Raw genomic sequence first — 25,354 nt, forward strand, 5'->3', positions numbered from 1 at the left:
AACGCATCCAGCGCGTTATGGTCACCGTGCTGGCTCGATGGAAGTGGCAGACTTGCCTTGTGTACTTGGACGACGTCAGTGTGTTTGCGTCAAACTTCGACGAACACTTCCGGTGCCTTAACGCTGTACTACAAGCAATTAAGACATCTCGCCTCACCTTGAAGCCTGAAAAGTGCCGCTTTGCATACGAGGAGCTATTGTTTTTGGGACACGTAATCAGCAAGGATGGTGTTCGCCCAGACCCGCGGAAAACAGCTGCCATCGCTGCCTTCCCGCCAACCACCCACACGAAAGCCGTGCGCTGTTTTCTCGGATTATGCGCCTACTAAAGACGCTGCGTCAAGGAATTTTCACGAATCGCCGAACCGCTAGCTCACCTCACAAAGACCGACGTGCCATTCAAGTGGGAAACGGCGAAAATCGAAGCATTTGAGTGACTAAAACGACGCCTTCAGATGCCTTCGATACCAGCGCATTTCGACGAATACGCCGAGACCGAAATCCACACCGACGCAAGCAGCGTAGGACTCGGCGCCGTCCTTGTCCAGAAGACTGACGGGCAGGGGTCATCAGTTATGCTAGCCGGTCGCTATCAAAGGCAGAAACGAACTATTCCACAACAGAAAAGGAGTGCCTAGGAGGCCCTTCAAAGTTGTGAGCGACCACCACGCATTGTGTTGGCTAGCTAACTTGAAGGACCCTTCATGTCGCCTCGCACGGTGGAGCCTCCGACTTCAAGAATTCGACATTACCGTCGTTTACAAGTCCGGAAGAAAACACTCCGACGCTGACTACCTGCCTCGCGCCCCTGTCAACCCACCGCCGCAGGCCGACACGGAGGATGACTACTTCTTGGGAACCATAAGTGCCGACGACTTCGCCGAACGACAGCGAACGGACCCACAACTCCGGACCTTTGTGGAATACCTCGCGGGCAGGACCACCGTTGTTACGAAGGTATTCACGCGGGGACTGACGTCGTTTTTCTTGCGCAACGGTGTTTTCCTAAAGAACTTCTCGCCGCTTCGAGCCGATTGCCTTCTTGTTGTGCCATCGACATTGCGACGACAAATCCTCCAGGCTTTGCACGACGACCCGACGTCTGGACACATGGGTGTTTCTCGCATGCTCGCAAAGATACAGGAAAAGTACTACTGGCCCCGCCTTTCCGCCGACGTCACTCGCTACGTAAAGACCTGCCGTGACTGTTAGCGACGCAAGACACTGCCCGCTAGGCCAGCCGGACTTCTGCAGCCCATCGAGCCACCTCAACGGCCGTTCCAGCAAATCGGGATGGACTTACTGGGGCCGTTCCCGGCGTCGACTTCCGGAAACAAATGGATCGTCGTAGCTACAGACTACCTCAACCGCTAGGCCGAGACAAGGGCCCTGCTCAGAGGCAGTGCCGCCGAGGTAGCGAAGTTCTTCGTTGAGAACATCCTCCTGCGCCATGGCGCCACAGAGGTCCTCATCACCGACAGAGGTACGGCGTTTACTGCTGACCTAACTCAGGCAATATTGAGATACATCCAATCAAGCCACCGCCGGACCACAGCGTACCACCCACAGACCAATGGCGTCACCGAGCGGCTAAACAAGACCATCGCCGACATGCTGGGCATGTATGTCGACGTCGAACACAAGACGTGGGATGCCATCCTTCCGTATGTGACCTTCGCATACAACATGGCCATGCAAGAAACGACGCAATTGACGCCGTACAAGCTGGTCTACGGAAGGAGCCTGACAACGACGCCGGACGCAATGCTGCGAACTGCCACCGACGAAGATAATCTCGACGTCGCTGCTTATTTGCAACGCGCCGAAGAAGCTCGACAGCTCGCCCGCCTGCGCATCAAGAACCAGCAGGGGGTCGACAGCCGTCACTATAATCTTCGATGACGCCACATGGAATACCAGGCCGGTGACCATGTGTGGGTCTGGACGCTGATACGCCGACGGGGACTTAGTGAGAAGCTTCTTCGACGATACTTCGGACCATACAGTGTACTTCGACGCCTCGACGCGCTCGACTACGAGGTTGTCCCTGACGGCATTACGAACTCTCAGCGAGGCCGTGTGCGACCTGAAATCTTCCATGTCGTGCGCCTCAAGCCATATTTACTCGCGTTAGTCAATCTGAGGACTATGCCTGTGCTTATTGTTTATTGTACTTTCTTGCTTATTGTTGTTATTTATAGTTGCATGCATTGTCCCCCCCCCCCCGTGTTCTGTTTTATGCATCGGAACGATGCTTTTTCAGAGAGAAGCATTGCTATGTGCGTTTCTTATTATCACTTTTGCTGCATTCGTTTTTTGCCCACAAAGATCGTTTTGTTAAGATTGCGCTCAAGACGCGAACACTCGAGCCTATTCTAGAGCTTGTGCGACAGCCAGCGATAACGCTGTAATATTCGACGGCACATGTATAAAATGCGGGCACGCGTCACCACTTGTCAGTTTTATCGACGACCGACGCCCTGGTCGTCGATATCAGTGTACAGCGTGTATTTGTGTAGCTTGAGTTTTCATTTCCCGGCCACAAGTTCGGCCAAATAAAGAGTTACAGCCTGAACACGACGACTGCTGCATTCGTCGACGTCACGACCCCGTGACAATATCATGTACGCCATGCTTTACATGACACAGTCACGAGGAACTCGAGGTCGTTTCAATAAATGGATATATATACCAAAATTGGTAAGACGAGAAATGCCTGTATGGCGAACATAAACAAGCGGTTGCAACAAGAAAATTAGAAAGTGTATGTCAAGTACGGCATGATTAGCATGCCACGCTCATGGTGCGCTCGCAGCCACTGCGCTAGCTTCATCTATACCAACATTATTGCGGCGTCTCATGACTGTATGACAGCCATAAATTACAGGTAATAGCATGAAGCTCATGAAATACATGCAATGTACGGCACAATGTACATGCCACTCTCATCTGCAGTCGTGGCCTTTTCGCTAGATGGATATATATTGAAAATGGCACGGGGCGGCATTCTTGTATGGCGAACGTAAGCGACAGGTCGTAACATGAAAATCATGAAATGTATTTCATATACGGCATAATTGATAGGTCATACCGATGGTGCACTGCCGATCTCTTCGCTAGCATGATACCTAAATTTGCGTGGCGTGACGTGACTGTATTGAGAACACAAATGACAGGTTGTAACATGAAAATCATGACATGCATGTCATGTAAAGCATGTTTTATATTCCACGTTCATGGTGCGCTGACGGCCGTTTCAGTAGCCTTATCTATGTAAAAATTCATGTGTGTTGTACAGTCATGTGCACTGTACATAACATGTTATACATTTCATTTCCGTGGTGTATACCGCATCTTACATACATGCATGCATGAGAAACATAACATAATGAGCAACATGTCGTGACATGATTGCCTTGATTTTCCTCAAAGGCAATCAACACGGTGTATGCGGCTCCATGCTGACTGTTTCGCATTACATCGATTCCAACAGTGCGTGCGCATCTACCCGATTATTTTGTTTGCTGTGGTTAATGGTTGGGGACTCTTCGATTCCTTATTCGATGGAAAGAGTTGGCGTGTAAATGTTATTTTACGGCTGCCAATGAGTTAGCTAAGTACAAACGAAGAAGTGGAGAAATAATGACCAGGTGAATACTAAAAGTAGGACAGATATTAGTTTGGTAAAACACGCAAAAATGTCTAACTGCTCAATTTGTGTGGAAGATAAATTTACTTTTGGATATAATGGCTTCAAACTACTGCCGACAGTAGAGCCGACTTAAACAGGATTTCATGGAGCATGCAAGGTTGCTGATCTGGGTGCACCAGCTCACTTTTTTTAACTAACGAGACTGGGCGCATGCCCAAATTCGATGAACGATCAGTTTTGTAGACGCACAATAACGGAGAAATGCGTTTTATGGTCGAGGCTTGGCATGTCAATAATTGTGGATGTGCAGGCGTACGCTAGCATGTTGTCAATTTGCATATAGCGTAAATTAATTGCTTCAGTAGTAAATAACTGGAATTGTACCTATACCGGATTTACAGGAGGCGCGGACTTATGCGCTCAAGTTTCGTTCCTCTGCTTCCTTTTCTGCCCCTGTGCGCAATTTGTGTCGGTAAACGGTGTTTGTGCCGTGTCGTTCTCTTCTCTAGTGTCCGTGTCTGCACGCACAACTTCCTTTCATAAAGAATAACTAGCAGTTACCACATCTCTGTGTAGTTTCAGGCCTCTTGAACGCTAGAGCACTGGCTGTTTGTGATCGCGGTACAACCGAATTACATGCAGACGCCGACATACTATGAGTTGTCAAAAAACCTCCCTTGAAGTGAATCGCCGTTCGAATGTGAATGCTAAATGCAACGCTGCTGACTGTCACCGTAAAATATTCAGCGCAAAAATCAGACACAGCGGAGTGGAAGCGACAAGGTCCCCGGCGTCCGATTTTTGCGCTGAACCTTTTAAACGTAGCCAACCTACTAGCTTGCCCCCACAACCTTGGGTCGTTGAAACACTGACAACGCTGCTCAAAATGTAACACTATATGATATTAAAAAGTGTTAGTAAAAACCATGTGCGCTAGCTCGCTCTCATAGTGTGCGTCATTAAAACACTGCTCACAGGAGTAAACATTGCAGTTAGCATTAAAAAAGGTGCTCGGGAAAACGGCATTAAAATGTGGTCGCGAAACCGAAGCGTACTGCCTAGCTCTCATACATTATGTCATTGAAACACAGCTAACACTGCTAAAAATGGCTGTTTGCAGTGTAACACTGCAATGCTAAATACCATTGAAAAGCTTGTGAACCCATGGTGTACTTGCTTACTCCCATAACTTGTGTCTGTCAAATACCGTTGGCCCTGTGGTAATTGTAGTTAGCAGTGTATCACTGCTCGGGTAAACGGCAATGGAAACTGCTTGTGAAACCAAGGTGTACTGCAGCTCAGACAATGCAGTCATGGTGGCTACAAAGTTCAATAGACCTACTTTTTCTGTGAGTTCTATGTTTGCCCATGTCAATAATCTAATATACTGAAAGGCAAACTGAAATGTAAATAAGACTGCCTGTTTTTCACCAGCTCCAACTACTCTGTTGCGTATCCATTGCTTGTAACAAATACGGGGCGTCAATTTGCATGTTTGTTGTGCCGACTTCTGCAACACCCAAGACGCATGGTTCCTCCTCTATTAGGTGCAGTTCAACAATACGTAATGGAATATTGGGATTGGACTGAACAGTGCGCCTTGTTTTTCGGCCCAGGTAAGAGTCTCAAGGAGATCGTTCTTTCAGCTTTGGTTTTTTCGCATACTTAATATTTTATTTTATGAAAAAAAAAAAACATTAGAAGGCATACGTGAAATCTAGGTTCCTTCATTCAGCCATGACTCTATTTAAGCTGATACGTCAATTAGAGATGAAAACTGAAAATCTTGTGTTTGTCCAACTTGGTGAATTTCGAAAAATCCCAGCTATGCACTCTAAACACGGTAACATCTGACAAGAGGCACGTCTTCACACTCTCGGTCACTTATTAATTAAAACTTACACGGGAGCGTTTACTGATGTAGGTAACGGTAAGAAAAGTGTCATGCGTATACATTTCGAGTGCGTCGTAATAATTGGGAACATGTTAATATTACCTTTTTTACTGCGCAGTGCAGGTGTCGTACCTTTAACGTAGAGATTACCAAAGCATTCCTGAAGGATTTGTAGCGTGATCGTTTGTATTGGTATTCACTCTACAGCCATCCGCCGAACTTTCCCGCAGCGCAGTGGCATAAGGAGACGGCATAAAAATGGTTAATTGAAAAGTAACCAAAGTTCATCAACTTTTATTTAACTACTCGACTGGGTACGTTTTATTGCGATAGCAATTATATGGACACTCTCGGCGGATCTTTCCTCTCACCGTTGCCGTCGCCGTCATGTATGTATATGTACATAAAATGAACAAATTAAACATAGATCAGAAGAAATATTTTTTCGGTGCGCGTGACCGGGGATTCGAACCTACGACCTCTCGCTTTGCAAGGCGCTGCCTCAGACAATTGCGACATGCGCCATGCGATCTCCAGGATACTAACAGCATAATACAAAGGCACCGAATGCCACACGTGGCGAAATTCAATGTATGCGAGACGTGGGCCATGCTGCGTCGTTGCGCGTGCTGCGTTTGCGTCGTATCGCTGGCGAGCCATTCTGGTTTTCCATTTTGGAGTTGTAGCACCGGGCCACTCGTGGCCAGTCGGCTAGGGAAAAAGAAGGGCGGTCCCGTGGCTAGTGGTGGTGCGAACTAGTGAGAACGCTTTGGCACTTGTAGACGTATGCAAGAGGAGGGAAGAAACGAGACGGCTGGACCAGAATCACACTATACATCCTACATCGTGACCCAAATCCTGAGGCTAAAATACAGCGCAAACGCACCAGACATGCACGAAGAAAAAAAAACGCACGACACAAGCGCTAACAGCTGCTTTATTCTTTCATACGCCAATGCATATGTAAGCCCCACGCAACTTTATCGCACATGCGCACACAACATTAGCTCTAAACCAAAACATGTAACAAGGATGACAATACGTGAATACAAGAAATCACATTCAGATGGGTGCAGGGACACGAACTAAAGAAGAAGTAAGAAAGAGAAATAAGTACGTCAGCGCTCTAATGTTAGCTTTAGGAATGTGTACCAAATAGAGCCAAATTAAGTTTTATTTTAGTGACAAGAATCGACGCGAGCAGGGAGCACAAGCCGTGGCTTCGCGTGCCACTGCGAATTTCTTGGGTCCCCATTTCTAAAGCTTTGGTTTGCATTCAAGCTCTAGACCACACGAAGGCCACTTTGCTCGCTGAAGCGGCCGCATTTTTTTCGAAATGAGTGAATTGCTAGGTAGAAGAGCCAAAGTAGGGGCTACTTGAAGTAACAACTGTGACAATTCGCGCTAGTCCTCAGTGTATCTGTGCTTTCATTTCGTGCGTCCTTCTTTGTGTTTGAGCAGCGCGCAGCAAGTTTTTAGCTGATTGCCATTCTTTCTTTTACATTCCAATTTCTTGCTATCGCATTCATTGCTTCGCCCTTGAGGCAATACTGACTCTTTTTTCAATTACCTGCCCTTTCACAGCGCTTAGTGAGGGCTTGCGTACTGCGTTTGCCGAACCTTTTTTATCCTTTCGAAGAACTCTGGTTGTGGCTGCGGGCCTTTACAGCTGAATACCGCAGTTGTGACTAAATATAATTGTCCTTTTTGGCCTTAGAAACCTCTGTCATTAGAAGAAAGCTCGCCATACGCGTTGCTAAAATGTTGTTGAAATTATGTTAATGCATTGAAACACCACACTTAATCCACCTAGTTCAACCAAAGCTACTAGTAAGATGTCCAATGCTCGATATAACTGAACACGCGCAGTAACGGAGAGCTGTCGGGAAAAGTGTGGAAGACAACACACGTAAATGAAATATTACGCTCACCGGGTTTCAAACTACAGTGTTCCATAATGCCACGCGCACTCTTTTTTTTTAACACGAAAGTGTTTATAGCCGGGTTCCACCAAAACTTTTTTGACGCATTTCCGTGACGGAAATACGTCAGCGAAATGAACGTCATCAGATGGCAAAGAAAAAATACTAAGAAAAAGATCCGTTTACAGTAGTCGAACCCGTGACCCCTCGGTCTGCTACGATGGCTGGCGGGCATTTAGCCCACTGAGCTGCCGCCGAACATATAACGCGGCCTACATGAACGCGCCTTTTTTATCTTTCACACTTTCCTTACAGTGCTATTGGATGGATGGATGCTATGAACGGGGCAATGACATGTGTGCCATCAGGCTCGAAAAAAAAAAAACGCGCCCTTGCTACAACCATCCCATTCGGCGCGTTTCCAATAGTAGTGTATCTTCGTCAACGCTTTTACACACCGCGAGGTGGTGGCTGTAGCCTAAGCCTTGCTCAAAGCATCCATCCATATTGAAAAATATCTTTCCGACACTCGTCTGGCTCTCACACCGCGCTCCCCGCTTGCCCTGTGAAAATTAACGGCCAGGCTTGAGGGGAGACATGACGCGTGTAGCCTTTCTCTTCGTGTTTCCCGAGGCTTTGGAGGAATCCATACCGAGTATCAGTGTTTATTATGCGCTTGTTGATGCCATATTTGCCCGGGATTCACCATATGCGGTGTCCACGTATATGCTAAGAACTTCACCTACCGCGAAGGTTAAATCATGATCATGAACTTTAGTGGTCGGTGCGGAGATGTGCCACTAGGCGTGAACGTGAGTGCGACCACATTAAGCAGTGCTATATCTGCCAAACAACAGTAGATATTGTACGAGCTCTGATATACCAATGTACTACAAACAATCAACTACTTATGTGACGACATGTATCACTTTCGTGTCATACCGATTCCTATGATAGAGGGATCAGCCATGTTTTTATATATGCCCTACCCACGCTCATGTAATTAGTACTGCCTTGCGCAAGCCACGCCCGAATGAGTAGGAACCTTTCAGATTATTTTATATGATTGTGATAAAGTTACGCGCAGAACGTGAACATTAGAGCTTATTTTGGAACTTGTGCGGCCACTTATCAGTAACGCTAGCATCTTCAATGGCACGTGTATATATGCGACGCCCATTACATCTTGGCAGGTTAGCCGATAACTGACGGCTGTTCTCGCCACTATCAGCTCACAGTGTATATTGTTTGCACTTTGGTCTTTCAATTTCCAGGCTCAAGTTTGCCCGAAGAAAGTGTTTTTCTTTGACCACGCTTACCACCGCCTTCTTCAATATCACGGCCACGTTACATCTCGTGGAGGTGCCGTTCGTTCATGTTCCCAACGCCTCCGTCAAACCGGGCACCCAGCCCAAGTCTCGAAAAAGACATTGTCGTCATCCCCCGCCAACCAACTTTCCGCGGGCAACATGGTATACCACAAAACTACGGGCCTCCACCCTATAAGACTCGGAAGACGAACGCCATGACCACGACCGCGGGAACTATAACAGCCGTTGTGCCAACGCGCGCGACGGTCATCCTACAACCGAGGCAACCGTCAACCTTCCACGGATCGTTATCCGACGACCCGGAAAGCTGGTTTTCAACACTGGGAAGAGCGAGGATCTGCTTCAGCATGTGTACTTCGTCTTGTAAGACGAAGCGAGGACATGGTTCGAGAACGAAGAGCGAACCCACAACGTGGGACGTTTTCCCTATAAGGCTCCTGGCCACATTCACGAACGTCGTCCGCAATGAGGGGGCCGAGGGTCTGCTTGAAACCCGTGTGCAGCTGCCACCGAAAACATGGCACTCTTCACGGAAGAAATGACCAGACAGTTCCGGCACAGGCATCCTGCCACGCAAATAGGTTCTAACAACCGTACTCCAATACAGTGCAGGCTGATGGGCCTTGGCTAGGACCACACAAAATTTCGTATCACCCAGAAATTCGTAAGAGCCGTGATCGTATCACCGATGATTTACTGTAAATATGCCTGTGTGAGTTGTAATAAATGGGCACAATTCACGTGTTTCGACGCCTGGTGTTATTGTATGGTTCAACCAGGCAGTATTACATAAACTAATTCTGCTCCTCGCACCACACAGCCTTCATATAGTGCATTTTTTTCGAAGTAATGTCGAGCACGGTCCAGCACGGGCGTTGCTCTGTCGTAGAGTACCTACTTAGTACGAAGAAATTCGTGGCTCGATTTGCACTCCAATTTAACTTTTTTCTTTATTTGCGTTTAACTAAAATTTTCGCTCACGGACAACGGTGAGTTTTTGCACTGAATCAACGACACCAACACCGGCACTGGAATTTCTGCTAAAGGAGCGTTAGAATGAGTGAACCATTGATTGCAATATCGTAGGATATTCCACATAAACAGATTAGCTCGCTGTCAATAAAAGTTTGCGTTGTTTAATTGTCCAAATGACTATTTAGCGCCGGCAAGGTATTTCCGCAATCACAATTCGTGTGCAATAACGACAGGTCTCTGACACTCGTCAGCATTTCTTTAAAAAAAATTTTCCCCGAGAGCGTTCCACTGAAGGTCATAGCCACAAATTAGAATATCATACATACGAACTTACAAAGAAAAGGTACTAGCTAACTATTTTGGATCCAATCTGGCGTAACTACAGAAAACGCTGGCTTAAGCGAATACGGTCGCTCTTGGGAAACTGTGACTTTAGTGCTGCCTGGACATAAAGCGGTGAGCGCATTATGTCCGTCGAGAGAGCGCGTGTGCCAGCGCTCGTGACAATGCCCTTATGAACAAAGTTCACAGTTACTGCTAGATTGACGAAGCCCCCCTCCCCCCTCCTTCCGGTGACCCAGCACACTCCTTCACCCGACGATAGACGAGCGGGGCGTTTCTTCTCTTCTTGAGCCATCGACACAAGGAATGATATTGTGGCATGCGCCCTTGTGCGACGCTGATGGCCGGTTGGTTTCCTCTCTGCTCCAGCCGCGCTCGTCTCCAGCGCTTGCGCGATTTTACTAGCCCGCTGAACATAAGATGCGTGGGGTGAAGTTATGAATTTAGGCCTTATACGGAGCATGACGGTGACGGTAAACACGCGTGGAGAGTGTCCACATAATTTTTATCGCAATTAAAACACTCTCTAGAATTAGTGATTCGTCAGTCGTCATTCATATCGCTAAGACCTCTAAGAACCAGTATTTATAGCAGTAGTTCATGTGCTCGAGCGTCAAGGGAAGCTAAGGACACTAGAAATGGGAGAGGTCGCTTTCACTTTCTTGTCGTTAAAAACAAGCGAATGACCGTAAAGAATGTATTTTGACTAATTTACACGTAGCTCTCGCCATTCCTTATAATTCACTCGCGTTCAACCAAATTGCTACACAGCCGCTCACTTTACCGTAACATGCATGTGCTCTTAAATTGATGTTATTATTTTGGCACTTTAACTTCGACATATTTTGTGGTAGAGGACACCCGATGGGATGGTGCAACTTCGGGCTAACTTGAGTGGTGTAATCTTAGGGTTGTGAAATCTATTTGGCGTACACTTGATAAAACACAAGAATAAAAGTAAGCATACCTTCTTATTTTCTTTCAGGGTGGCGATGTCAACAGTATGTGTGGAGTGGAAACGTCCAAGATTCGCCTGTATGTGACGCTGCGTACGCCGAAACTTGTAAAGGTACGCGCCACCAGATTTACCAAATAGACTGCACAACATGAGCAGATATTTGTGTCAGTCTGCGCAAGGGCTAATTTCAAGGCATGAATCGCAATAAAGTATATTTGGCATATAATAGTTTCGAATGTACTGAAAACATTATTGTGCAGTTAACAGTCAATAAAGTGTTCTTCAATACACACCAATTGCACAATTTCTTTCATATACATCGCTACTCTCCGCACTACCATTCGTGGCACTTCAGAATCTTTGACCTTGGCTAGAGTGTACTAGAACAGGGGAGTGCTTGAAACGGCCGCAGCACCAATCTACAGAAAGTGAAGCCCATACAGGGTCAACCTACCTTTGGCGCGGCGATCGGTATTCTGCAATGTGTCGTCATTTAAGAGTTGCGCGCGGCTCCGCCTAAGCGGTGCAGGGGTAGAATAATCGCTTCCCACTCAAGAGGCCCGGTTTCGAAACTCAGGAGTAGATTGTGGCTTTCATTCATAGTGTCACCTTTTATAGCTCAATTTGTTTTGTTTGTTTCCTAAAACTAACTTCGGTTGCTACGAGTTGCTACAAAAAGTAACGTAAAATGTAAAATCCCGTTTCAAGTTTCGTATTCGCGAAAATCTCGGAGTCCATAGTTTACCTGTTTGTTCAATCCCGGGCGGTGGCGCTGCAAATAACGGCGCTCATTGCCAAACTTCTTCTATTTTACTTCACATTTTACGTTATTTTTGAAGCAACACGTAGCAACTGAAGCTAGTTTTAAGAAACAAAGGAAAACCGCTAGAGCTAAAAAAGTGACGTGACGCAAAAAACAAAAACCCACCATCTAGAGTTGCGACTCAAACCCTGGCCTTTTAAATGGGAAGCGGACATTCAACCCCTGAACTACTACCGATCGCAGTGCCTCAAGCGGATTGACCCTGCTTGGGCTTCATCTCTGAAAGCTCGTTCCGAGCACTCTCTCTTATAGTACACTCTAACCTTGGCCTACAGAGCAGGTGGATATCATCACACCATCGGCGCATGCGCGAATTTCCTGAAGCGGCTTTTTTATAGCATGAGTTGATGTAATGTAAGCGCAGCTCGCACAGCGGCTTGATGCGTGCTCTGGGTACACGGGCGTTTTGAATGAATGCTCGTCGTATACGACAGTTGAACGGAGAGGAAATTTGTGTCTAATGTAATATTTGTGTCTATTGTTGTGTAATAATTTTATTTCAGTTTATCTCGCACTCCAGTGCTGTTGAAGAAAACTAAAGGAGGGTCGACAAAACTAGCATGTGAGTAGGACTCCTCGTCGTTAGTTGACGGGCGAGCGCCTGCTTTCCATAAATGTTGCTTAAGTTCGAAGAATTACTATCTGAGAAAATTGAGAAAGCATGTTCGTGCAGTCATAAGAGCAAAAATCTGCTACAGTGAACGTCGTGTCAGGCGATAGAAGCGGGCGTGAGGATAGCGACCTTGCAAAGCTGCGCAGAAACAGCAACGCTCTATGAATGAGAATGAAAGCAGACCGAAGGGGAAAAAGCGTTTCGCGCCTCTTTTTTACTGTGAGAGCGAAAGTTTCCATGCACACTATGACAACGCGGGGTTCCGATCATCATCATCGTTATTATCAATATTGAGTATTTATGTTAGCTGCAAGACGACGACCTTTCCCAATTAGATTGCGTTTGTCTAGCGCGAAGTGGTTCCCTTTTATCCCCGCAAACTTCTTAATGTCATCGCTCCACCTGACACGCTGCCGTCCTTGGCTTCCATCCGTTGATATTCAGGCTCTAGCTGACCACCGGCTGTCTGCCCAACGCATTACGTGGACGGCCCGAGTGCTTTTCGTTCGCTTAATATCAATTTAATTGTCACGATTTCTAATTGTCTGACCACCATCCCCTCCATTTTTTCAGTGCCTGGGCGAACGCTCTCCTAAAGCTGTAGAGCACGTGCTCAGCCTCCTCTCACCGGTGCCGCGTGGTGGCGCCGCGCGAGTCAACTACGGAAAAATGGCGGTGAACGGCTGCGCGTATTACGATGCTCACGAATTCATGTTTGCATCTGACTTTAATTGCATTCGTGCTTCTCGCAGGCTTTCACTGGTACAGGGTTGATGGAAAGCAGCAGGGAGGTAGCGGCGCGTTGTTTTCATCGCACTCTAACCGTGGCGGCAATAAAGATATGCTAGATGGTATTTGATTGTATTATGGATAACTCTGTCTTTTTATCAATCATCCGGGCTACAGCCGCTTAAAAATAAGTGCGAAACAGCAAATAATGTAGATGCCGCATGGTTGCGCTTGTTTCCATGCCCATTGTATGTATTCTGTAGGCAGTCTGTGAGACCGTGCTGCCGGTTCGATACTTGCATTCGGGTTTGATAGTATTTGCGCTTTTATTTATATTTCAGGCTGTTGCAACGCGTCATTTGCATGCTTGAGTATCTCATACTGTTGGCTAACACTCTGGAAATCGAACGAAATGCAATCGCGGTTGTCTTTCTTCCCATTTTTATTGATAATGAAAAAAAAGCTGACTATGTCCCTTATGCATTCCCCTAAGACAACTGAAAGGGGAAGTCCATCTTCATTTTCATCCCTATCAATGTATACAACATCTACTTCTTCGCTCCTAGATATTTTTGCACCTAGCGTGGTTTCCATACTTCCTCAAGGATAGGAGGCAATGCAAGCTTTCTGCACCTCATTTGGTTGTGCACTGCCTTCCTGATCGGCCCAATTTGACCAAGCGAAGATGTAATACGACGTCACCTTATATGACGACGCGATGATGTCACAACATTTTATGATATGTGTCGTCATATAATGAGGTTATCACGAAATGATTGCTTGCCTCACTCCTATTGACACCGCCGATGGTCAATTTTCGCGTTTGATGAGGCATCTAAAGGTTTTCAACTTAATACACTGTTCGGCTGTCGTTCCACGAAATTCCAGCTGCCGCTGGTTTTTTGGGAGAGGTGACTTGCAGTAATTAGGAGGGATAATTGGTCACCTAATACATCTTCAAACTACACATGAATATGCAGTCGTTATTTACGACACGAAAATTTCACAGAATATAAGAAGTGGCGGCAAAACGTGAAGACTACCCTTGACGTTTTGCAGCCTAAGGCAACAACTGAACCAATCATGGCAAGTACCAGTAAACGTGACCGTGCTGCGTCCGAACGGTCAGTGAATCAAAGTACCCGTAGCAACGCTGCCTCGCGATTGCCGCCATTTGCAACACTGACATTAGGTCCCCAAGCTGTAGAATCGGAGCCTATAGACACCACATGGGCTACCGGCGAAACACCCGAAAATCATCATGTACAGTGTCACAATGAATGCGTGCATAAGGCAAAGCAGGCTGCCCCACGCGACAAAAGCCCCCAGGTGCACAGCCATTCGGCCTCTACTTTGCTGACTATCGAAAAGGCCAAATGGAAGAGACAAAACATGGCTGTTCTCTCTGTCATAGGAATCGGTATAACACGAAAGTGAAACGTGTCTTGACAGACGTAGCTGGGCGTTTGTTGCGGATTGTTTGAGCACAAGGGCGATGAAATGAATGCTAAAGGAACAAATTGCAATGTCACGTGAAGAACTGCAAGCAGCTCGAAACTCGTAACGCCCTGCTCGAGCAGAAAGTACGCACGGAAAGGACATACGCAGGATGAGCGCCAGCAAACAACTGTCACAGCTCAACAGTTGAAGCGCGCTGCTCAAACACAAAGAAGGACGCGCGAAACGATCGCACGAGTATACACAGGATGAGCGGGAACTGTCACAGCTGTGAACTATTTGCTCCTTTCGCAAAATGGAATTCAACAAAAACTTGCGTTGAGAGTACAAGACGTACAAACCAGCCCTCTAATCGCAAAATAAGTGCGCGCCCACGAGCGACCACGCCCTGCGGAGGTGCGCGCGCATCGCGACGCGCGGGGCGACGACCTTTAAAGCGCGCCCTTCGATCTCCTCGCGCCATCTCGCTAGTGATAACGAAAACACATCGATGTGCCACCGATCTCTGAGCACCGAATAAGGTAAATTGTGTATAAAGGCTTCCCAAGCAACGCATAGCGGCGCTGCTGCTCTTGACAGGCAGCGTCATCGCTGGCAGAAAAAGAGAAACTGGGGTGTAAGCAGCGCCCGTTTTCCCTTCTCTCCAACGCGTTGCTGCTCGCTTCTGTGCACGTGCAGAGCTCTCGCGGTGCACTTGCGGTGCCTCACAATGTACCGCTTGCAGTGCGGCTTCAAAAGGATATTCAAGCTTGACTGGCACTTCCGAAAAGCGAACTTGATAAATTGAGAAAGGCTCGTCAATCACGTTAACGGTGAAGGGCAGACGATTGACGACACCGACACCCGACTCAAAGCGAAATGCATTTCCCAAGTCGCGATTACACCGTGTACGACGTATACCTCGAGGTAAGTCTCATTCTGTCATGTTAAATATGAATAATTGTCCACATGCACTCCGAAATGAAGCCGTACACGCTATCGATGTTCCGCGGCGTGGACTACGAATCATATGATTGTTGTTTTGATATGGCATGCTCACAGTAGCAGCCGTGTAGTTTCGTGAACAAACGTTTGCGGCGTGCGAAAAAAAATTATACTGCCATGGCACTGCTTCCTGATAAGGTTAGAGTCAAGTCCTCCGTGCCGCTGGAGAATCACCCGCCGATTAAGACGCGAGGCAGCTAGCTGAGCTTTAACCACTGTGAAGCAAGATGAACTGCTCGCCTCGTTTTTTCGGCTCTCGCGTCATTCTTGCAGTCTTTTTTTATGATATCGACTTGACAGGCGTATAAATCCTGTTGCGTGAACGCGGCTAGAAAATCGCACAAAATCAGAAGGTGGCTACTTCAAGGTAGCAATTGCAAAGCATGTATTAAGTGCCAGTTATATTTAGCGGCTTAAATATATATATCACCCTAATAAAGTGACAAAAACAAAGCAAACCTTCAGAACGATGTCAAAGCTTGCTGAAAATACACAGCCGTCCGTTCCGGCGTGATAGAGCAGCTTTCCCGACGCGTGAAATGCAGGCGCCGAACTTCTGACACGGTGCCGAGTTCAGTTGAATTCAACCAACCGCGTAACACTAACGGTATAACGCTAATGTGAACGTTCAACAATGACGGGTAGGTCTCATGAGCACGGGGAATCAAAACACAAAGTTGTTTCACCTACAATCGTAACTGGACTTTAACAATGCGAGAAGACAGAGAGTAATCATTACTGTAGTCGCTGCGTGCATGCGCCGCGTTGCGTACCGATTCAGGTAGTCGGAACGAACGAAAGCGATGAACTCAGACAGCCAAAATAGAAGGCAAGACAGCGCTGTCAGCTATCCACGCTTGACGCCTTTATTTCTCGTGCGACACGCCCGGGAACCGATACAGTTTAACACGTGAATCGTGTGCATTGGTGTTGTCTGCACTGTTGTGGCTGGCCACTAAACCGCAGTGCTTCGGACTACGCTTGCGCTTCCGCGGGGTCGCTTCTGCCATCGCAGAAATGCGCAGCTTCGCACAGCAAGCCACTCGCTTCAACGTATCCAGCTGACGGCCCCCCAGTTACCCGCACCGAGAGAAGAACGCGTGCGCACGTGCGCTACCGCTACCGTGAAAGTGGCTGAGTCGGCCGCGCCTAAGGTTCAGAGCTTTCCGACAGAGCCGCAGCGTGGCTGGCGCGGCGCTGTCGTCGCGCCGCAAACTTGAGCTTGGGTTCCCTATAAATAGCTCGCCGTTAGTATGCTGAAGAACGTGCCGTTTGTGGCGGAGTTGGTTCGCGCCGCGTGCTGCGGGATGAGGGGTCGTAGGTTCAACTGCCAGCGACGGAACGTTTAAATGCGAAGCATTTCTAAGCTAACCTTTGGCACTTTGAGCATTTCGATCTATCTATCTATCTATCTATCTATCTATCTATCTATCTATCTATCTATCTATCTATCTATCTATCTATCTATCTATCTATCTATCTATCTATCTATCTATCTATCTATCTATCTATCTATCTATCTAGGCGCCTACGTCTCGGTGCTCTCATGATCAGCTCCTTAACTTGGTGTAGACCAAAATTGGCATGGGAGGGTAAGAGGTATTGGTAAATATGACTGTCGGGTGATAACAATAAAATCCTGTCGAGTACGTCGTCAAACGCTTTCCTACACACATGTGTGGCACATATCCGTTTAGCGCGGGCCGCGGTATACGGGTATGCGCCACAGGTAATTGACAGTTTATATCTGCCCGGGAACGGCGAGAACAGACATTGGTAATTTGAATGCGAGAGCGTTAAGAAAAACCGACATCGCCAGCGTTGACCAGAAGAATGGAAATTGGTATCCCAGAAGGAATCGAACCCAAGAATTCTGCGTGGCAATAAAGTATTGTACCAGAGAGCCACGCCAGGTCTACAAAACTAGTTTGGAAAAACAGCCTACGCAGGCGTAATGTTGGTGTAACATCCATTGTGGTAGTGGCTATTTAGCCTTACAAGAAAGCAACGAACACTACATATGTACTCCAACGATACAGGTGCCATATCAAATTAAAGGGACCCTGAAACGGTTTTGACGATTTTGTATGAACACATTGGGCCGGTAGAGCAAGTCCTAAGAATCATTTACAGACCGATTAAGGCCATGTGCGTAAACTGTGAAATTTATTACAAGGCTTTAAAGCTGCGAATCGCCACCGATCACAGCGGCTCAGCAGTGATCCTGCCCACTTCGAGTGCACGTCGTATTGTAAGCGCGACGTCACGCATGCTGCTGATCTGATTGGATATATCCAGTCCACGTCACTGAACCTCCTGTGGGCAACGAGTGTCGTCTGCCTGTGTTACAACCGACTCCATATTGACGTGAGCTGAGCGACAGTGTTTATCTCGAAGTTTCTTTTCTTTGAGAAAATAATTGCCCTAGCCGTGTTGTGTACCACATATCTAGCAAATGGTGACTTGTAGCTGCGACATCGTGTAATCTTTGTGAGGCATCCGGCGAGCGGAATCCCTTCAGCTCGTCGCTGCAATGAGCTTCGCGCTCTCGCTCTCCGTTAAACGCCACGATCCACGTGTCTCCGACGTTAACTACACCCCTGAGCACACAACTACATTGCCCGAGTTTACGCGTATCGGTGATCGCTCTCAAATTCTTTTGTAGCGTTAGCTACACTTGCCTAGCCGAAGCCGATTTCGCGCGAAGCGTCATGAGCCGTGCTGCGCATGAGCGAGGATCAGTGATGTCACACAGCTGGGTCACCGGAGCTGGCATCTCACACGCTCTCCGACACCGCCGCGCGCGGCTCGCCGCTGGTGGTCTGCGCGTTCGGGAGGACTGGCGTCGTAGGCGCGGCAGACACGCTGGCGCCGACGCGTGCGTAGACTCCGCCACCACCGCGCACTGCTCGCCGTTGGTGGTTAAAGCCCCTTGATATTGGAAAGTAGCGGCGCTCCTTTATCCACACCGCCTCACCCTCGCCGCGCTGTCAACCTCCTCTTTCTTCACCCTCTCTTTCGCGCAGCCGGCGCATCCGCAACGCTGAATGGCTGCGATGCGCGATACCTCCCAGTCAGGTGACCCTGACGTCACAAGAAGCGAGCGCAAGAAAACTTCGCGCGCTTTCAGCTGCTCACGCACGCCATGAACCCTACAGGCGTCGACCCTCCAGGCGTGTGCGTACGGGTGTGTACAGGTGTATGCGTCTTTGTATGTGTGCATATGTGCGCCTGCGTTTGTATGTGCGTGCACGCACGTGTTCACGTGTGAGTGCATGCGCGTGCGTTTGTGTCTTCGCGGCGTTTGTGGGTGTACGCACGTAAGTGTGTGTGTGCGCGCCTGCGCGTGCGTGCGTTTGTGTTTTCGCGCGTATGTACGTGCGTGCGGGCCTGTATCGCGTGTGTATGTATGAGTGTGTGCATGTATCACATGTGCATGCACATGTGCATGTATGTGCGTGCGTGTCTGTATAGCTGTGTATGTGCGTGTGTGTCTCTATCGCGTGTGCATGTATGGGCCTGCGTGTGTATGTATATATGTATGTGCACGCGTGTCTGCGTCGCGTGTGTATGCACGTATGTAGGTGCGTGCGTCTTTGTATCGCGTCTGCATGCATGTGCGTACGTGTCTGTACCGCGTCTGTATGCGGGTGTATATGTATGTATGTGCGTGCGTGTCTATATCGCGTGTGTATGTAAGTGCATGCGTGTCTGTTCGTATATGCACGCACGTGTGTCTGTATCACGTGTGTACGCCCGTGTGTATATATGTGCGTATCTATATTGAGTGGGTATGTTTGTGCGTGCCTGTATCGCGTGTGTATGATCGTGTGTATCTATGTGCGTGTGTGTATGTATGTGCGTGTCTTTACACGTCTGTATGAGTGTGTGTGTGTGTGTGTGTGCCTGTATCGTGTGCGTGCGTGCGTGTCTGACAGCGCCATTGACACAAAAAGGCTTCGGGCCCACTCATTTGGCCAAATTCAATTTAAGTAAACCCCCACATTCATTCTTGGGTGCCTTCCTTGAGCTCATCAAGACCACAATTATGAAAAAAATTCTCGCCTATACTTTATGCTGGTTCCATTATATGCGCTTAATACACCTCCGCGTTACGGACAGCCGAGGCGGCGACGAAGAGGTAAACCGCTCAGCCGCCAGTTGGTATACTCATTTTTTTCGAAGCGCTTATTTGTATTTATCGAAGCGTCTTAAAAAATATGTGTCACTTGGTTCTGTCGGAAGCCCACTTTCTTCATGACTATTGCTTAAGAGACAGGTTCAATCTTCAAGAGGCCGAATAAACAAGCGCGCGTTGTGACGCTAATGCGTCTGCGGCGAGCCAGGGGAGGGTTCAGCGTGCCGTGCGCAGCGCGCAGGCCAGGGGAGAGGAGAAATCCGAGAATTGAGGAGAAAAACGCGCGCGCGGAGGAGAGTGTCGCTACTTTCTAGATCAAGGGGCTTTACTGGTGGTCTGCGCCGCATTGGGGAGGAGTGACGTAGCCATTGACACAGTGGCGCCGGCGCGCGCGCAGCTATTCGCCTTCGCTGTGCAGGCGCCGTCTGACGCTGCGCTGGGGCCCCTTGATAGCGCCTCTGACTGGGGTTTGCAGGTGGGTAACGCCATGAAGAAGGAGAGGGTAAATGCTGCTCGACGGCGCAGAAGAGCCGAGAAGCTTATCTCATCGGATCCCCAAGTAGTTGCCTAGCAATTAGCGGTTCAGCGTACGAAGAATGAACAGAAGAAGGCTAATAATCCTAGACAATATGGAAAGCTAAGAATTATCAGCTGAACATTTGCTAACGCTACGTGTATCCTCGTTTAGCCGAGCTAAGCCACTGCAGATTTTTTGTTTGTCCGCGTGCGTTTCAAGGTTGTCGCCTTACAGGAGAATAAAATAGGATCGGATGGTAGTGTAGCGGCACCTGTTGGAGCAGATATGAACCACTCCGCGAGCTTTGTCTTTGTTGCCATACGGCTTGCTGCCGGGCACACTGGGCCTCCGAGATTGCGCGCAACCTGTCGGCGCGCAATATCGGAGGCCATGACTGGGCGAAGCTCAAACCGTCGAGTGCGCTCATGAGAGGGTTGCGATCGCCGGCGATGCCAGCGTGCCTGTGAGTTGAGGGCGCAAGGCAAGGTGAGGAGGAGGGTATAGATATAATTGTCCGTAGTGGCCTTGGTACACGGTGCGTCGCTTAATTTCTGGTGTGAATGATTTATGGATGATGTTGCCTAAACGCTGACAAAACTTCAAAAAATCGTTTCGGGGTCCCTTTAACGTAGGTGGTTCCAGTGTTGGCGCCGCTTTTTTAGTAGTCAAATAAACACTACATTTGTATTCGTATGATTCAGCAAGCTATATTGCAACATTGCTCGAATCTGGAGGAATACATTAACGAAAGTTACGTATGGTATACACAGGATTTCACCATAACGTCCACTTACTTGCTCTTAATTTCGATAGTACTGACGTATGAACTCTAACGTGAGGACTGACGTTACGTCGCACCTTAAGTTACCCTTTAAACGTCAATGTTGTCGTTGTCGACGTGCCTTGTTTGCACACGATGTACACATAGCTGCTACACTTACAGAAACACGTTGATCCACCTCGTAATGCTTGGATCAAAGCCATAAGATTCAGCAGAAGTACTCGCTGTCTGCTTCGCATGAAACCAATTCTCACAATGCGTTGGATCTGCCGAATTTTTTTCTTCTAGTTTTTTTATGTGAAGCGGCTTTTGTGCTGGGCTTTGTCCGTAGTTCCAGTGGCGACCGTCCGCTTTCTAAAACCTACCATAGCCATCTGTAACATATCGAGTGCGCGCTCACGCCAAGAAGTCTTCTTCGTCTTGTTATTCGACCGCATTGATGATGAGAGGTGCAAAGCGCGCGCTCACGCCAAGGAGAAGTCTTCTTCATCTTGCTCTTCGAGCGCCTTGATGATGATATGTGCAGAGCACTTTAGGGGTCCGGGCTGCCGTATGCGGTCCTAGCTTGGCGTAACGAAGACAAAACAACGTGTGCTGGCGCGCGCTAGCGCGTTCGGGCCTGTGTAAAGGGCTGGTAAGACGCTGTGGCCTCTCCTTGAACATGTTTAACTGAGCGCAACGACGACGTGGACACAAGAGAAGAGGAGACAAACCACAGTGCTGTCGCAACTGAATGGTTATTAGAAGACACTCTAATACACTTACAATCTCTCAGCAATCACGTGATAGCGTCGGTAAACGACATTCTGCAGTCGCGCGATGAACCCGCGTGGCGTGCTCCAACAAGAGTTCGGGCTGAATAACACCAACAGCAACTACAGTGAACTTATGGTGTGCTACACCTGCAAGGACGCGTTAACATCGGGCAACGTGCCCATGATGAACGGAACCTTAAGTCGACCCATGCGCTCCTTCGTATCCCCGCATGGTTCCCTTTAGTGGCAGATGGTGAAAGTTCTTTTTTTTTTGCGATCTGTTAGTGTATATTTTACAACGCCATATCCGTGACGGAAATACGTCAGTGGAGCCGTGGTGGACCGCGCCATGAAACCCTTTCGTGTTAAAAGAAAGAGATCTGAGGATCCAGATACTGAGGCTACAAGAATCCGTCGACAAATAAAAAGAGGAGCTGAAGCAACTGACAAAAGCCCGCATCTAACACGCCTACCACATTGGTTCAAGTTGAGGGTCGGCACTAACACTTTAAACTTGAACAACACCAACATTTCACACACATCGGCCAGTGTTGCAGGAAGAGCGCCGCATATGCAGCTGTTTTTGTTTGTTTTTCTTACCACCACGATTTTATTGCATTAAAGTCTGAAATGGTGTAATCACCTGGCACAGTTCCTCATTTTCTGGCACCAGCTGTCGCTTGCTCTCGATGGCAACAAATGTAATTCTCAAAAGCTTTACGAAGGGAACCGGCGATCCCGTATATTCCTGGAAGCAGTCTAGTGACATTTCGTGCTATTTAGTGCATGGACTCCATGCTTGCATTTAATGTGCTACACCAGTAGACGGTAGTATGCGTCAGGGGACTATAAGCGCTCAAGCTTTCAGTATTAGCTCCTGGGAAATGCTGCTTTCAAAAATTGACTTTGAGAGCGTAAAAGACCGACTCTTAGTCAGGCGAATACAGCGGCGACAAAAGAATCTTCCGCGCCTCACTGGCATGCGCTCTCTAGTATCGGCCGAGCAGATGACGTGCGAGCGCCCATCTTGCGCCAAATACTTGACTTTATTTATTCTCCTCCGGGCCTTCAAGCCTAGCAAGTGTGACCGTCCTACGTACTTCCTTAAGAAACTTCTTACGCGCTCGCGGATGGAAGCAATACTTTTTCTGGAGCTGGCGCTATCATCGCCATGCGGTGTTGTTCAATGTACTTTTTCGTGGCTTGCTCCGGAAAAATAAATCCCATAAAAGCACATAAATTTAAGTTGGAGTCGTAAGGTCAATGAAGCTTGTTACAATCACGTTGAGCAATGCATTACACAACCTATCCTTAAACACATTTAATAACAAAAAAAAGTCCCAAGTTGAAGTACAGTACGCATTCAATGTACACGTGCTGCCCGTAACGTTTCAGCAGTTCTTTGCCATACATAGCGAAAGGTGTGTAGCATGGGGTTCACAGTTGTCTTGTAGTCGCCACAAAGGCTGTTTCCGTCTTTCTTTACCACCCACACTACCGGCGTGGCATACACGCACGTGGCTAATGGTGTAGCCACAGCCATTGAGTGCATTTTGTCAAGCTCTTTTTCAACCGCTGAAACAGTGCGAAAGGTATGTACACTTACTGAAAAACCAAAAAGACGCGTACCATCAAGGAAAAAAGTAAGGACAGGACAGAAAGGGCGTCACTCGCACCTAACTTTATTCCCAGAACATCAGCATCATATATAACCACAGCGACCCTGCGCGCGCACATCGCCTCACAAGCTCGTCAAAAACCCGCGATAACAAGATTAACTAATCGAAAAATGAATCGATGAAACTAAACTCACCCCCACGCAGAGCAATGTTCTGGGAATAAAGTTAGTTGCGAGTGACGCCCTTTCTGTCCTGTCCTTACTTTTTTCATTGATGGTACGCGTCTTTTTGGTTTTTCAGTAAGCATGTACCAACTAGCCCAACAAAAAGTTCTAGTATGTACACTGCGCGCCTTCAAGAACTTTGGACGAGCGTCCGCTTTGAGAAAGAGTTCTGCCTTCTCTTCCGTAATACATCCCAGCTATTTGAAAAGTTTGCTGTACTTGTGCACCAGATCGCTCAACTCTAATTTTGCTTCAGTGCTCGGCGGCTCCCTTGCCGTGCAGATCTTGTTCCAGGAAAATAAAGCATTCCAGTAGAGCCGCACGTGCTATAACGACTCTCTGCCAAGCAGTTTCGGGCCTTCCTGTTTAGTGATATACAAGCGTAGCAAGACACTTTACCCGTTATGTTCAACAACAACGTCAGCCGCGCCTGTTGGCTCGACCAATGCACTTGTGTGCGCGTAGACGCAACTTTGTCACGCGCAACTTCAATTATGCAAACAACTGTTGCTATTGCCTGCGAGAAATGATAGACACCGCTGCTCCCGTATCCAACCCCATTTCTAGCGGAGTCTTGCTTATCAGAAGAGGTACGGTTATGGCATCTTTTGCGGAGCACGGCATGCCGTTTAGCATCACTTCTGCGCACAGTAGAGAACTTTCATGTTCTGCGCTCGCGCGTTAGATAACTTTGCGTTCCTAAAAGACTGACATGAACGCTTAATATACCCTTTCTTGCCACAACCGAAACACGTCGCCGACGCATGTATGTAGTTTTTGTTCATGTGCTTTGCTTAAAAGAGCCACACCGCCAACATTTCTGACGATTTCTTTTCGCTGGCATCTTTCACTGCAACTGCTTCCTGCCCTTGCTTTTGTGCAGTTACATGGCGTGCGTCAGAGACGCTCTTTGAACCATGCACTTCTGCTGCGCTTTTCGTTGCAGAATGCATTGCTAAATCTTTTCCGACTACCTTTTGAAATGTTAACTTTTGCCTTCCACGAATATCAATCGCTGTACGAGTTCTTGGAAACTCTCTTTCCTCAACATACTACAAGCCGAAGGGCAGTTAAAGCTGAGCTCTAGCACTGGCCTTTACTGACGTCTATTCAGGCGTCAGTATTCGTAGTGACACCTGAAACTAGTGTGGCAGAACATTCGAATTAGTATAGAAAAATGCGCCCGTAACAGCAATAAAACCATTTCTGCAACAAGGTCTACCTCATAAATATCCGGTAAGATTCGTATTATAAATGAACCCCATGCACCTGCTCGTTGGCAAAGCATGTTGTTGAGTATTTACTTGGCCCCGAAGGCTATATGACACACAAACCATGTTCATCTTCATTCTGCCGTTTTTTGTAGGCCTTGCTACTGGCGGCTTCGGTTTTCAACCAGATTAGTCTTCAGAATTGTACAGTTTTTTTTTTTTGGGGGGGGGGGGTGGCGACAGTAAACCTCAAGAACTTATATTAATTATTATAGAACCGTCCAGCTTCGCTGTTTCAAGGCTTGCGCGGCTTTGTGCTTTGTGCATCGCCAGTTTTTTATGGGCGAAGCTCCTTAAGGCGGCACCCGTTCGTCCCTCGTAGTCGTCGTCGTCGTAGTAGGTAGTAGTAGTAGTAGTAGTCGTAGTCC

General features: G+C 47.8%; 1 protein-coding gene and 1 long non-coding RNA gene across 5 annotated transcripts in view; one reads left to right on the forward strand and one right to left on the reverse strand.

Moving 5' to 3' along the window:
- The window catches only part of LOC125759854 (uncharacterized), a 37,463-nt gene extending 26,249 nt beyond the window's left edge, over positions 1-11,214 (forward strand). The window contains exons 2-3 of the long non-coding RNA XR_007417562.1: positions 5,206-5,268; positions 11,102-11,214. This is a non-coding gene — a long non-coding RNA (uncharacterized LOC125759854). The remainder of the gene's footprint in view (positions 1-5,205; positions 5,269-11,101) is intronic.
- Positions 1-25,354, reverse strand: part of LOC119405969 (uncharacterized) — a 326,987-nt gene that overhangs the window by 109,966 nt on the left and 191,667 nt on the right. The gene's annotated exons all lie outside the window — the stretch shown is intronic.

This window comes from Rhipicephalus sanguineus, chromosome 9, assembly GCF_013339695.2.
Source record: "Rhipicephalus sanguineus isolate Rsan-2018 chromosome 9, BIME_Rsan_1.4, whole genome shotgun sequence".
NCBI lineage: Eukaryota > Metazoa > Arthropoda > Arachnida > Ixodida > Ixodidae > Rhipicephalus > Rhipicephalus sanguineus.